The sequence below is a fragment of the Protopterus annectens genome, chromosome 1.part0 (assembly GCF_019279795.1).
Source record: "Protopterus annectens isolate FY-2018-M chromosome 1.part0, PAN1.0, whole genome shotgun sequence".
NCBI lineage: Eukaryota > Metazoa > Chordata > Ceratodontiformes > Protopteridae > Protopterus > Protopterus annectens.
In genome coordinates this window covers 1,414,348,184-1,414,361,509 of record NC_056725.1, presented here as the reverse complement: position 1 = coordinate 1,414,361,509, position 13,326 = coordinate 1,414,348,184, and the positions used below count along the sequence as shown (strand labels likewise).

General features: G+C 40.4%; 1 protein-coding gene across 2 annotated transcripts in view; it reads left to right on the top strand.

Moving 5' to 3' along the window:
* The first annotated feature begins 523 nt into the window (after window positions 1–523).
* Window positions 524–13,326, top strand: part of LOC122798450 (TATA-box binding protein) — a 1,118,497-nt gene continuing 1,105,694 nt past the window's right edge. The window contains exon 1 of one of the 2 annotated variants that reach the window (XM_044067383.1): window positions 524–644. The gene's annotated coding sequence lies outside the window, so the exon portion shown is untranslated. Of the gene's footprint in view, window positions 675–13,326 lie in introns of both variants that reach the window. The other variant, XM_044067389.1, reaches the window with a different exon arrangement.

The following is a 13,326-nucleotide window of genomic DNA, read 5'->3' as shown; positions in this document are numbered from 1 at the left end:
ATAACAGCAATATTTAAAACATGTCCCTATTTTGAGCCCGAGATCCTATTATTTTAGCCTCTGTCCAGATTTCTTGTGGTAAGAGGTATAACTTCCTGGCAAACATTCCTGGTAGTTTTAAAACCGTAACCTTAGGTTTAAATGAGTTACAGAAACGTAAATAACCATACCGCTACTAAACAAATTAATATGTTCAAGTCAATAACTCAAAGGGCTCTAACAACACGAACTTAGACTTTTTCCGACTATGACCGTCACCTCAGCTCCTTACTATGATTTTTTTGGGTGTTAAAGCCCCACTTTCTGAATGCTTTGCTACTACCCTCGACATCTAGCCTCTTCTTCTAAAAGTGTTGATATTTACAATAGCATGTTTCTCCTAAACGCTTACTATCTGCACGCTAAGCAAAACACGAGTCAACGTTACTATGTATTTCTTTCACGCCACAAAATAAGTAGCAAAGAATTGCATTAAACAAATAAATATGACTCTCAACCAGATTCCGTAAAGATCGTACTCAAACGTGATTACGCTGTGCATGTCTCTTTCCGTACTTTTCCCACAACCCCTCGCATTCTCATAACACTGAGATACTGTTGAGCAAAAGTGGATTTTTAGGTTCTGCTGTGGTTTTCCTGTGCACGTAAGTTAAGGAAACGTTGAAGATTATAGGGTTTGTTTTCATTTTGTTTGCAAGTATTAGTGTGTGGGTTATTGTTATATTTGTAAATCACAATTGTGGGATCCCCACTTGCCTGGCTGGCAGAGGCAAATTCCTTGACATTAGGGAAGTGCTTTCCCTGAATCTTCAGGTCTAGTAATAGAAAACAGAGTACCCAGTTATTCCTTTTTTTGTGGGTGGAGGGCGTCTTGAATTTTTCCCATAGGGAACGTTGACATTTCGTGCACAGTTGTTTGGAACTTGCATTCTATTTTAAACGTGTAGTTTTAAATTATGAAACAATGTTTTCTTATTATTCGCTTTAAACTTTTCTGTTTCATTTACGTTCACATTTGCACCATTTATCATATAGCTGTCTAGAAAATGACAAGTAGAGGTGTAGCGGGTCAAGTGGCTATGTTATATAGGTAGTGTGTATTTTTTTTAAATTGCATTGAGAAATGAAACGGTCTTACTATCTATACTTACTGGTATATACGCTGCCTAACACATTGTATTTTTGAGCGAGTCGTTTATTTCCTGATTAATCGTGGATGAACACCTGAAATCCCGATACTAAATAATAAGTAAACGTATAATATGTACATTGTACAATAATAAGTAAACTGAAAAAAAAAACTAATAATTACATTCTGGGCAATACATGTTCTCAGCAGGAATGAAAATCTCTGCACAGACTAATTATAATTCTTGAATTTCTGGCAAAGTTATGTATTGTTCTTGTGGACATTACAACTTTTCCGACTTAAATCACTGAGAGTATTGTTAGTTGGTGGTACGGCGATCTACCCCTTTGAGCTAATGATTTAGTGAGGATTTTCATCATGTTAGAAAGGCCCTTTACTTGCTGTCTGTGAGACAGCCCCCATCCCCAAACAAGCAATTAGAATGTTTAGCTTGTTTCTGTTGTGTGTGGTGCGTTTTGTTTCTGCACACGTGATGATGCTTGAGAAAAAGTTTTAATGACTGCTTTTGTATTCAGCAGGAATGGCTGTTAGTGCTGGATCATAATAGTGAGAGTTTACATACTGGGTGTTCTGTACTTGTTTCAGCGGTATATTTCCGTATAAATGTATGTCATTTCTGATCATTAGGTGTGTAATATGAGCTGGGATGACAGCTGATCAAGTAATATGCACGGAAAACGATTTTCTAAGTAAAGAAGTAGAAGGGTGATTGGGGGGGGGGGGGATGCTGTATGCACGCATTGTGAAATGGTTCTCTTAAATGTACAGGTGAGTGCACAGGAGGTATTAAAAAGTGTCATCATCTTCAGGGAGCCAAATCACATTTAACCAAAGTGTTTACATTTTACTGCTTGTAAGAGATGAACTTACTGGTAAAGTTATTGAGCAGGTGTTACTGGGAATATTTGATTTTAATAAATCACCAGCGTAAGGGGTAGCCTTTGTGTCAAGTATGTATTCTTTACTGTCTGGTTAGCCCTTGGCCTTCCATCATTTCTAAGCACTTTTCCAACACTTTCAAAATAATAAAGTGTGATTGGAAAAAGTGGTCTGGAGTTCTATGGAGCCATTTGTTTAAAAGTGGAGCTTTGACATAATGGATAAGGTCTTAACTTCACAGATGTAAGGTTTAGAGATTGATCCTGGTCTCTGGTTAGATGGGCTATCATAATGGTTAAGGTGTTCACATGAGTGACACAAGGCAGAGGGTTTGATTCTCATCTCTATAAGGAATTACCTAAGCTTGAAATGGCTCGCAAAAGCAGCTATCCTAAAATATACCTTATGTTTGCATAGAGTCCTTTGCCATTCTGGTGGGTGATTGCTTATTTTAATTTTTACCTTCTACTCGTGTCTGGTCAATTTGTTTATTTTATTTACATTTGTTGACCGGGAGTGTCCGACTGGGCGTAGGTCCATTTTCAGCGGAGGCCCGGGGAGAAAAGCTCCACAGTTAAAACTAACAGACAGTAGTTACATTGGATTACATAGCGATTAACAATTTGATTAACATAGCAATTAATTACAAACATATTTACAGATGAAGAACATAGTACATCCATAGACAACTAGAATCTTTATCTGCGAAGTAATAAGTACTAGGCTTATGAGCATCTGAGCTTGCTATAATCAAGGTAGTTAGTGGGGTGGAAATTAGAGTGGGAGTTGCAAGGGCATAGCCAGCATGTTTTTAGGTGTGCTTTTAGTAAAGTTTTGAAGTGGACGCATGATGGTACGGAGGTAATTGTGGGTGGGAGGGAGTTCTATAATTTGGCTATAGCACAAGAGAATAGTGCTTCACCAGCAGAGTTATTGGCTTTAGTGATCTACAAGTGATTTTTGTTGCTGGATCTTAGTGGTCTGATGGTTTGATAAGGTTGGAGTAGATTCTGGAGGGATGGGACATTTAGTGGATGGTTTACTAGTTTGTGGGCGAGTGACAGTTGATACCATTGAAGGAGGTGAGGGAGTTCAAGCCAGCCCAATTCAGCAAGTGAGAGACAGTGGTGACTATGCTAGGATGCCCCTGTGGCGAAATTTGCGATTTTGTTGTAGCAGGTCTCTAGCTTGTTTAGATCGCATTGCCTTAGGTTGGTATATATTGGAGAGACATAAAGTAGGGTGGCGATAAGGTGGGAATTTGCTATTGAAATCTTTGCTGCTTTGGTGAGAAGTTGCTTATTTCTGTATAACACTCCTAGTTTTTTGTGGACTTTATGGTCATAGATATGTGAAAGACAATTTCCACTCCTAGCAATTTGGTGTGTTCAGTTGGGTATATAGTGGTGTCTTTTGCTGTGATGTTAAAGTGAGAGTTGTTTTGAGTATGTTTGGTGGGTTGGAAGATGAGTAGTTTAGTTTTGTTTGGGTTGAGTATTAATTGGGCATCGGATAACCAAGTTTCAACAGAGGAAAATGCTTCCTTTGTGACATTTTGCAGTTTGGGTAGGGACTGGGCTGAGCAGATGATGGTTGAGTCCTCTGCGTATTGTATGAGTGTGCCATGTTTGGTGGCAGAGGCTAGATTATTGGTAAAAACAGAGAAGAGTAGGGGTCCAAGGATGGATCCTTGGGTAACCCCTATGGAGACAGGTAGTTGGGGAGATATGTCATTCTGCCATACAACAGATTGTTGGCAGTCAGACAGGTAACTCTGAAACCAGTTGGTGACTGATTGATTGAGATGAGAGAAGGATAGGTTACTGAGGACAGAGATGAGTTGTTTGTGTGGGACCATGTCAAATGCTTTAGCTAGGTCTAGGAAAGTAGCAGAGGAGAGATAGCTATTGTTTTTATGCTGAAGGATAGTGTTAATAAAGGAGAGTAAGGCAGTGGTGGTGCTATGGTTTGGTCGGAAACCATGCTGAGTATTGGAAAGTAGGTTGTTAGTAAGGAGGTAGTCTGAGACCTTGGAGTGTATGCATGTCTCTAGTATTTTGGAGAGTGGAGAGAGAATAGCTGTGGGGCGGTAATTGGTTAGTTCTGTGGAGGGGCCGCCTTTGTGGAGGGGAATTATATGCGATACTAAAGTATAACTTTCTGACGGAGATTGGTTAATCAAGATGGATACTGGGTAGGCTAAGCATCAGCTGCGATTTGTAGGTATTCACTTGGGAGGTTGTCTGCTGCTAATTTGGTGGGCTTAAGTTTAGTTAAGAGTTTTTTATGTTGGCGGTAGATACAGGAGAAAAAGAGAAGGCAGTGGGGAGATTACTAGTTGACGGTGTGGGTTGGAGGGTTGTTTTTAGCTAGTGATAGTATGGTTTGTGTGAAGTGTGTGCTGAATGAGGTAGCAATATTTCCAGAGGAGTGAGGGATGTTAGGAGGAGGGGTACTGACTTTACCTGGGTGGAGGATGGAGTTTATGGAGGACCAGAATTGTCTGGGGCTGTGTTGGGAGGAGTCTAGGGCAGACTGGTAGTATTGGAATTTGTCCTGTTTTATTAGCTTTTTGACTCTATTGCGTAGTTCTAGGAATTTCTGTCTAGTTGAGGGGGTTTTGGTTTTGCGCCAGTGCCCCCAGGCTTTATCCCTGTTTTTCATTTCTGACATAGTGGTTTTCTGTAGTCATGGGGATAGTTGTGCTTTAGTTCTGGAAAGTCTTATGGGGGCATGGTAATTAAGGATGCTCAGGAAGGTAGTATTAAAAATTCAACTGCTTCATCAAGACTGAGGTACTTTAGAGGATGCCAGTTACATTCTTTGAGCGATGAGATGAATGTGAGTGGGTTAAAGTTTAGTTTTTTACGTATTTGACGGCAGATGACAGGTTTAGCTTGGTATAGGTATTTTTGAGTAGGAATGTTGGGGAGTGATCACTGAGGCTATCTGATAAGCAGCCTGTTGTATATGACTGGGGGCTCTTGCTGACTAGTATCCAATCCAGGGTAGTGTGCTTGCTGGAGTTTTTATTTATCCTGGTTGGTGACTGGACTTGTTGGGTGAAGCCATGAAGGTTTACATGATGGGTTGGATGGTTGCCAGAACAGGTTTGCCAGTCCATATTGAAATCACCTAAAATTATAGTTTCTTGGAGATGGTGGGTAGACCAGCTGAGGAGGATTTCTAGTGGAGGGATGTTTTGGCCAGGTGGGAAGTAGCATCCAATGATGTTGATGGTTTTGTTTTGGTTTATTTTGAGGTTGGTATATATTGTTTCTTCATTGCCTATTTGTGGAGCTGATGATTTTCAGATCTGGATGTTTAGATGCTTTTTAAATATTATAGATACACTGCCTTCTTTCTTGTTTAGTCAGTCTACTTAGTATGCCGTAACCAGTAGTGAGTATTTCCTCACTGGTAATGTGAGGTTTTAGCCAGGTTTCTGTCAGGATGACTATATCTGGGGAGTACAAGTCTATGGTGGCATGGAGTTCATGGACTTTCTTGTATATACTTCTAATATTTAGGCTTAGTAGAAGGAAGTCACTTGGCTTTCTATTGGCTGTGATATGGGAGAAGTTGTGGTTTCTAGTCTGATTATGAGGATTGTGGTTGGAGATTGTAGGGCCAGGGTTGGGGTGGATGTCTCCACTTAGGGCTAGTTTTGATATGCATGAGGGTATTAGTTTTCTCAGTTTTTGAATGTTTGAGTATTAGGGAAACTTTATGATTGTTCTCTGTGGGTAATAGGTATGGTGGGAGGGTTACTATGTTAAGTTGTAGGAATGCTTTATGTTTGAGTAATATAGTTGGTATAATATGTGAAGGGTGCATAGGGATAGTTCTTGAGCTGGTGGAAAGGGTGCTGAGTGAGGGTGAGACATGAGTGGTGGTGTGAGTAGTAGTACAGTGGTAGTGGTTGAGTGGGGGATTGATGGAGCTTTGGTAGGATGTAAGATGTACAAGGAGAGTGCATGCAGTGAGCACAGGTAAGGTATGCTTGTACATGTTGGTTGAGGAGATGTGATAGTAGTGGGAAGATGGAGGAGATAGTTTTGGGTTAGTACTGTGGTTGGTTATTGGAAAGATGGGAGGCGTTTGTGACTGTAATAAAGGTAGGACCACTGGGGGATGCGAGGGAATAGGGGGCAGGGTGGGGAGTGGAGTGGGTAGAGACCCTGTTAGTAGCTTTTATGAGGGGCTGGAAATCAGGTAACAGAGTAAACTGGTAAATGAACATATGATAGTGACAAAGGGTAGTTGTGGTTTTAAAAATGGTGCCTGCCACAGGTAATATTTATTAACTTTGGGATTGGCTTAAGGTAATAAACAGGGAAGGGGGAGGGGGAGAACAAGGGTGTGAGCAGGCAGTTCTTTTGTACTGCTGCTAATGAGCCAAAGCAAAGACAAGTTTGTGTTTAAGAAACAAACAGAATTGACCAAGGACTGCTCTGAAACTGTAAGTCATTTCTTAACCATTTCTCAGGTGGAAAAACAGGATAACCTTGTGTCAGTAGGCTACTGTGGTCTCAGTTTAAATTAACAAACGCACAGTATTGATCAGTTATGGATACTATTTGCTAACAAAAGGGAATGAGAGAGAAAGTGGAAGATGAGTGCGTTTGGGTGCGGGGGGTGGGGCTGCTTACAAGCCAAAGCAGAGTGCTCTCCTGGGGAAAAATGAATATTTGCTCAAACAGGTAGACGCATACTCCGTTAACTTTAGCTGTTTGCAGACTGTTCAAACCTGGACTGCGCTTTTCTTATAAGAATGATAAATGTGGTACTGCAGTTGAATACTTAAGAGTGGTGTTAGGTTGGAGAGACACTGAGCTCCTCATGGGTCATTTGATGTCCATTTCACTAAAATCTGTACTGAGACACATTTTTTGGCAAGCCCCACATACCTTTTAATAGTCTTTGTGGCTGCCACGTTTTGGAGACAGAGAGTACTTAGATTTTGTATTTTTCTGACTTATAGTACCTTCACTCCTAAAGGCAGATTTTGAAACAACAGTACATAGTAACAGAATGAATCATAAACATTATGATCCAAGAGCTCAGGGAGGTGGCCCTGGCAGGTATAACCCTAGCCCTGATTAGCATCCTGCCTTTGCCCAGAGTGATACCACAGTATGAGGACAAAATGATTGACTTCAACAATTGGCTGAGCTTCTGGTGTCATTAAAAGGGGATCCAGTATTTGTCTGCCTGGGAAGACATGCTCGACAAACCACGATGCTTTGCTTTGCCAGAGATGGTCTGCACCGGTCACCCCTGGGATTCAGGTTACTGGCTGAAACTCTTGCCACCCCTATAGTGCCTTTTCTAGGCAAGTTTTAAAGGATAAAACCACCACCGGAACAGATACAAGCCTGCAAAATCTGAGGGTAATGCTACTCAATGCTAGAAGTCTAAACCTCAAAATGCACTCTCTCTCGAGGCACTCATAAAAATGGAGAACATCGATATCTGTGCAGTAACTGAGACCTGGTTCAAGGCTCGAGAGAGCACACCTGCAATACCAGGCTACAACTCCTACCACACTTTCCGACCACAAAACCAAGACCGAAACACTAAAGGTGGAGGAGTGTCCATATTCACACCTCCAGGCTAGTTGCCCAACACAATGCATCTGAAATTCTCAAGGTGCAACTAACACTAAGACTGCAATCCCTTGCTACAGATCCCCCACCATGCCCCAAGATTCTCACTACACCTTTCTAAACATACTGGAAAATATTAAGATACAACCAAACACCCTAATACTGGGTGAGTTCAACTACCCTACCATTAACTGGGGAAACGTGACGGTTACCAACTCCTTTTCCCAACGGTTCTTGGAATTCGTAAATTTCAGCGCCCTGGATCAGCTAATCCATTGTCCCACCAGGAGCTCCAATATCCTACACCTGGTCATTACCAACATGGGAGATAGATGCTCCACACCAGTGGTCACCCCCTCACTGGTCAGGTCTGACCATAAGCAAATCACCCTTTACATCCACATCTCACCCCCACCCCCCAGTAAGGAAACCTCCTTAAAAAACTTCTCCAAAGCCAACTTCATGCTACTGAAGTCAGAAGTGACAAACTTCACGACACCCATGCATACAGGATCTGAAAGTTCGACTGCAGAATCCTACACTAAGGCACTGTACGAGCACATCCACTTGTGCATGAATCGTGCCATCCCAAATAGAACCAAGATGCTCTTCTCCAAAAAAGAAGCCAATCTGGTGGTCCCCTGCTATAAACAAACTATACAACAGAAGGAAGAAACTGTTGCAGAAAAGAGGAAATCCCAGTATGCAAAAAAACTCCCTCACCAGCCTCTGTAAGAAGCTGTGATCCCTCATAAATCCTCTAAAGCTAGTTACGAAAATAAAATTGCCAAAGATTCCAAAGACAACCACAAAGCATTCTATAGTTATGTCAAGAATCTAAATGGCAATGCTCAGATCTGCTCTGTGCTACAACAGAATGGCATTAAATTTACTTATCCCAAGGATATTGCCAATATCCTGGCAGATCGATTTAGTGCCAACTTCACCCCCCTCTTACCCCCTAAAGGGCCCATCTCAATACCGAACGATTGCCAAATTCTAGTAATCATGGCCACACAGGTAGAAACCGCAGTCTCCAAAGCTTAAGAATACAGCATCCATGGGACCAGATGACATCCCGGGCTATGTACTACATGAACTACAAAGTGAACTGGCACCTCTCCTAAGTGTCATGTTTAATCATAGCCTCACCTCAGGCTTCCTGCCCACTAAGTGGCGCACAGCTACAGTTATCCCACTCCACAAGGGGGGATCCGTCTTGGATCCCGGGAACTACCATCCCATCAGTCTGACAAGCCTGATCTGCAAGGACATGGAACACATTATCATGGAACTTATAAACAAAGACATTGGCAACCTTCAAACACTGGACCCCACCCAGTTTGGGTTTGTGAAGGGCTGATCTTGTCTCCTGAATCTGATTGACTTCTTCGAATCTGTCTCAATAACTGTGGATGAGGGTAAGGAACACAGCATATCTGGACCTCGCCAAGGCCTTCAACACCATCCCCCACTCTGGAATCATAGATAAACTTACTAACCTGGGCATAAATCCCTATGTCATTCGATGGGTTGCCAACTGGCTTAATGACAGAACCCAGACTGTAAAAGTAGCCGACTCCAGATCCAGCTCCAGACAAGCGACAAGTGGAGTACTTCCGGGTTCAATCCTGGGACCGCTCTTGTTTGGCATCTACTTCTCTAAGTACAGGCCAACACTAAGGGACTCTGGCTAACAAAGTTAACAGATGACTGCAAACTGGGAGCCATTACTGAATCCCCAAATGATGTGGATATTCTACAAAAGGGCCTTACAGAAACAGATGCCTGGTGCCAGAGCCACGGGCTCAAGCTTAATGCCAAGAAATGTATAATTATCCCCTTTGGAAAAAAACATGTACCCAAGAATTACCACATAGGTGGCAGGACACTAAACATCAAAAGTGTGATGAGGGACTGAGGGACACAGGTAGGCAGTGGTCTAACTTTTATAACCACATCACAACAGTAGTCAGGAAATCCTTCTATGTGGCACACTTCCTCACTAAGGGCTTTTCATCCAGAAAAAAGGAGGTCATTGTCCCACTGTACTCTTCCCTCATTAGACCCATTATAGAGTATAATGCCCCATTTGGTATGTACCTCGCAAGACATCTGCAATAGCTGGAAAGGCCACAGAAATACCTCACTAAAAGAATTACAGGCCTAAAGCAGATGCCATATGCTGACCATCTTAAAAAAAACTCCGGATCTACTCCGTGGCATATCGTACTCGGAGGCGATCTCTGCTTAACATACAAGGCCATGTCAAACCCTGAGCTGTTGGACATGCTCCACTTAAAGCAATCCCAATCTCTCAGAGCCACACGCTCCAAGGATCTAAACCTTGTCATCACAATGAACAAAACATGCTGGAGGGATGGGTTCCTGACCCAGAGACTCCCCATACTGTGGAATAGACTGCCCATACATGTCAAGCAGAGCACCTCATTGGCCCTCTTCAAAAGGAACCTTGATGATTGGATGGGAGATAGAAAATTCACCCCGGGGATCATGTCAGTCACCCTGCTAGACAGGGGTCCAGAGAAGTAAATATTGTGGGAAGAAATATCCAGGGAATTGTTATGGCTAGGCTTGTATAGACCCTAGGGCCGATAGCCTAGTACCAACCTATGAACTTAAGTGCTAGTCACAGGGGTTCAGATATTAGTGCTACTACTGAGAAACCAGCTAGTTCTAAAGGAAAATTAGAAGAGAAAACCTTCTGGCACCTGGAATCATTTAACCATAGCCCCTTGGTGCTGCACGATGTGAAAAATACACAAACACTTGCATTTTTAAGCCAGAAAGTTGAAAGGGATAGAAATCAGCCCAAAATGACTAATAAAATTACAATTCATGCTCGCCACACCCACTGGTAAGCAGTAGGACTTCCTCTACCACAGCAAGGTCTGGATAGCTCTGAACACAGAAAATAAAGTCCTGAAACCAGCAAAGCCTGGGATCTGGGCAATATTAGCTAGGAAAGGTAGGAAATGAACAAACAAGATAGTATTTTTTTTTTTTTTTTTGTTAAAACCGTCTAAACAATGCAATAATACAGTAAATAAACACACAAAAGGCTAACACATGAGTGTGTAGCCCTAAACAGTAAATGCAATTAAAACTCTACAAAATTAGCAATTTGAATATTTTTAAATGAAGCACGTCAAGTGCACAACTGAACGATTTAAGAGGCAGTAATACAGTAGAATAAGTAGCTTGTCTACATATACAGAAAAGTGTGTGTGTGTATATGTATATATATGTGTGTATATATATATATATATATATATATATATATATATATATATATATATATATATATATATATATATATACACACACAGAAAAGCAGCTAAAACATACTAAAACAATTCAGATGTAGTGAACAGAAGGAAAGCAACTAAGTGTGTTCGCCTTCTCAGATGTTCTCTCTGTATTAGGTAGAATGAGCTAATGACACTAGACTGGGAGGAGTGTCCCAGATCAAATTTACAGTAGGGGCGGGCAACTGCAAAGCCACCAAGTATAACAGCAAGACACCTTACAGGGAATGAGGGTAGGGACAATACTAAAGCTACTAGCCTACACTCTAGAGAAGGCTTTTATACTGCTTGGCAGGAAATCTGAACAAACAAATAGGTGCTTAACAAGTACAGAAAATTTCCCGTTAAAGGACAACGGGATATTAAAGCAGATTGCTCAACCTGCTGTAAGAGACTGTGTATATAGGAATTATTTAAGCCTGTCCTGGTAGGTAAGGATCTTTTAGACCAGTTACTTTCTTGTGTTGAGGTCTTTCTAATTGTGCAATGTGGTTGGAGTGGTACTGTATAATTGGTCTTATTAGAACAAAGTACAGTTGAATAATGATTTCTTTCAACTTGGATGAGATAACTCTGTATATGAATTGTGCTAAGTGGAGGAATTTCTTGACTACTAATGCTACCTACTGGTTAAAAGAGAGGGAGTTGTTTACTGAAGTGCCAAGATCATTGATTACTATCTCAATTTTTAGAGAGATGTTAGCTGTGTTGCAGGTTGGAGATTGTGGCTTATCCATATTCAACAGAGAAATTACCTGAATGATTATATCTCCAGATATCAGTTATGCTAAATAGAAGTAAAAACTCCTGAATCATATCCACTACCCATTTCTTAAATTCAGAGTAGAATAACATGCATATCTTATTTTTATAAACATTTTCTAAATGTTTTGTCTTCATTTTTATTGGTGTAGGATCTAATTGCAGTTTTGGGTGGATCTTGAAGCTTTCAAATAAATGCACACGCTCATGTAAAGTAGAATTTTTATTTAGTCTAGCCCAGTAACTGTATCTTGGGGAAGAGTATGTCAATTCTGAGTTTCTTCTGTACAAGATATTGTCATGGACTTGAGTCTTATCTCTGTTTTGTACTTGTCACATTTTTTTTCAGTAAAAATACTCTTGAAACAAACAAAAAAATCCTTTTAACCCAACAAGCGCGCAGAAAGGAAGTCTCTCTCTATGTAGAAGCAAATTGATGTCTGTACCCACAGATATTACCTATTTAAAAGTTAAGGTTATCCATGCTAATGTTCATGCTACAGCCTGTGTTCTCACTTTCAGATTTCTGTTTTTTCTGATCTTGTTTTGAAAAACAACTTGCTTATTTTTTCAGTATATATGTTCATTAAACCTCATTAAAAAGTATACAGTACTGGTAAGTAAACTAAATTGTGCACTATTGTATTTAATGCATTAAAATACTAAGGCTGCTGGGGAGGCAACCACTATAACTTTCACACTTTTTCACTGAACTGCTTCCAGTATCCCTTTTAAAGAAGACTTCTTACCTGTAGCTTAATTTAAGGGAACTAATTTATGCATCCACTTGTATAAAAACACCGGAATTATTGCAGTTTTATTCTGTATGTAATATGCCCAACAGATGTTTATGTCCACCCCAGCAGCACAAGGTCACAAGATGTAAATTTTAGTGTGCTTCTTTCTAACCTTTCTTATCCTCCAAAATAAAAAAAGTCTGCTGGAATCGACACTAGGACAAAATTAGCTAAAGCATCCAGTTAAATGGTTGAGTGCTTTTCTGTCTAAGATTTCCTCAGAACCATAGTTTATCAACAATACTACATAATTATATATTTCCTTTATAAATTATATGATTAATTTCTTTATAAATTACATAATCTAAAATTTGTCAAATCAAAATTCATTTAAACATGTATATCTATAATGCAGAAATTCAAATCATAATGTTAAATGCAATTCAAGTATAAAACAATGCAAGGAAAAAAATACAGTTCTAATCCCAACTGTGCGGCTCTCAATTTTAAATCACTTATGAGACTCTGTGTCATTAATACCTGAGTATTTACTTGCCTGCAGGTTAAGTTGCCACTTTAATTCTATGTACTCCAATGTGGTCTCCCATTGGCCTCCCTGTCACGTCAACTGGAATTCCATAACATAATGACTTATTGAGTAGTCATGCAACAAAATATCCAAGCTTCAAAACATTTCTATTTTCTGTTTTGGAAAAAAGTCAAGGATTGGTTCCCAATATTAACTTTTTGAGGAAAAACACATGTCAACAATGTTAAGTGATGAAATAACTGGTACCTACAGTGTTTCCAAGATTCCGGCCACTGCCAGCTTGAAGGACAATGTGATCAATACAGAAACT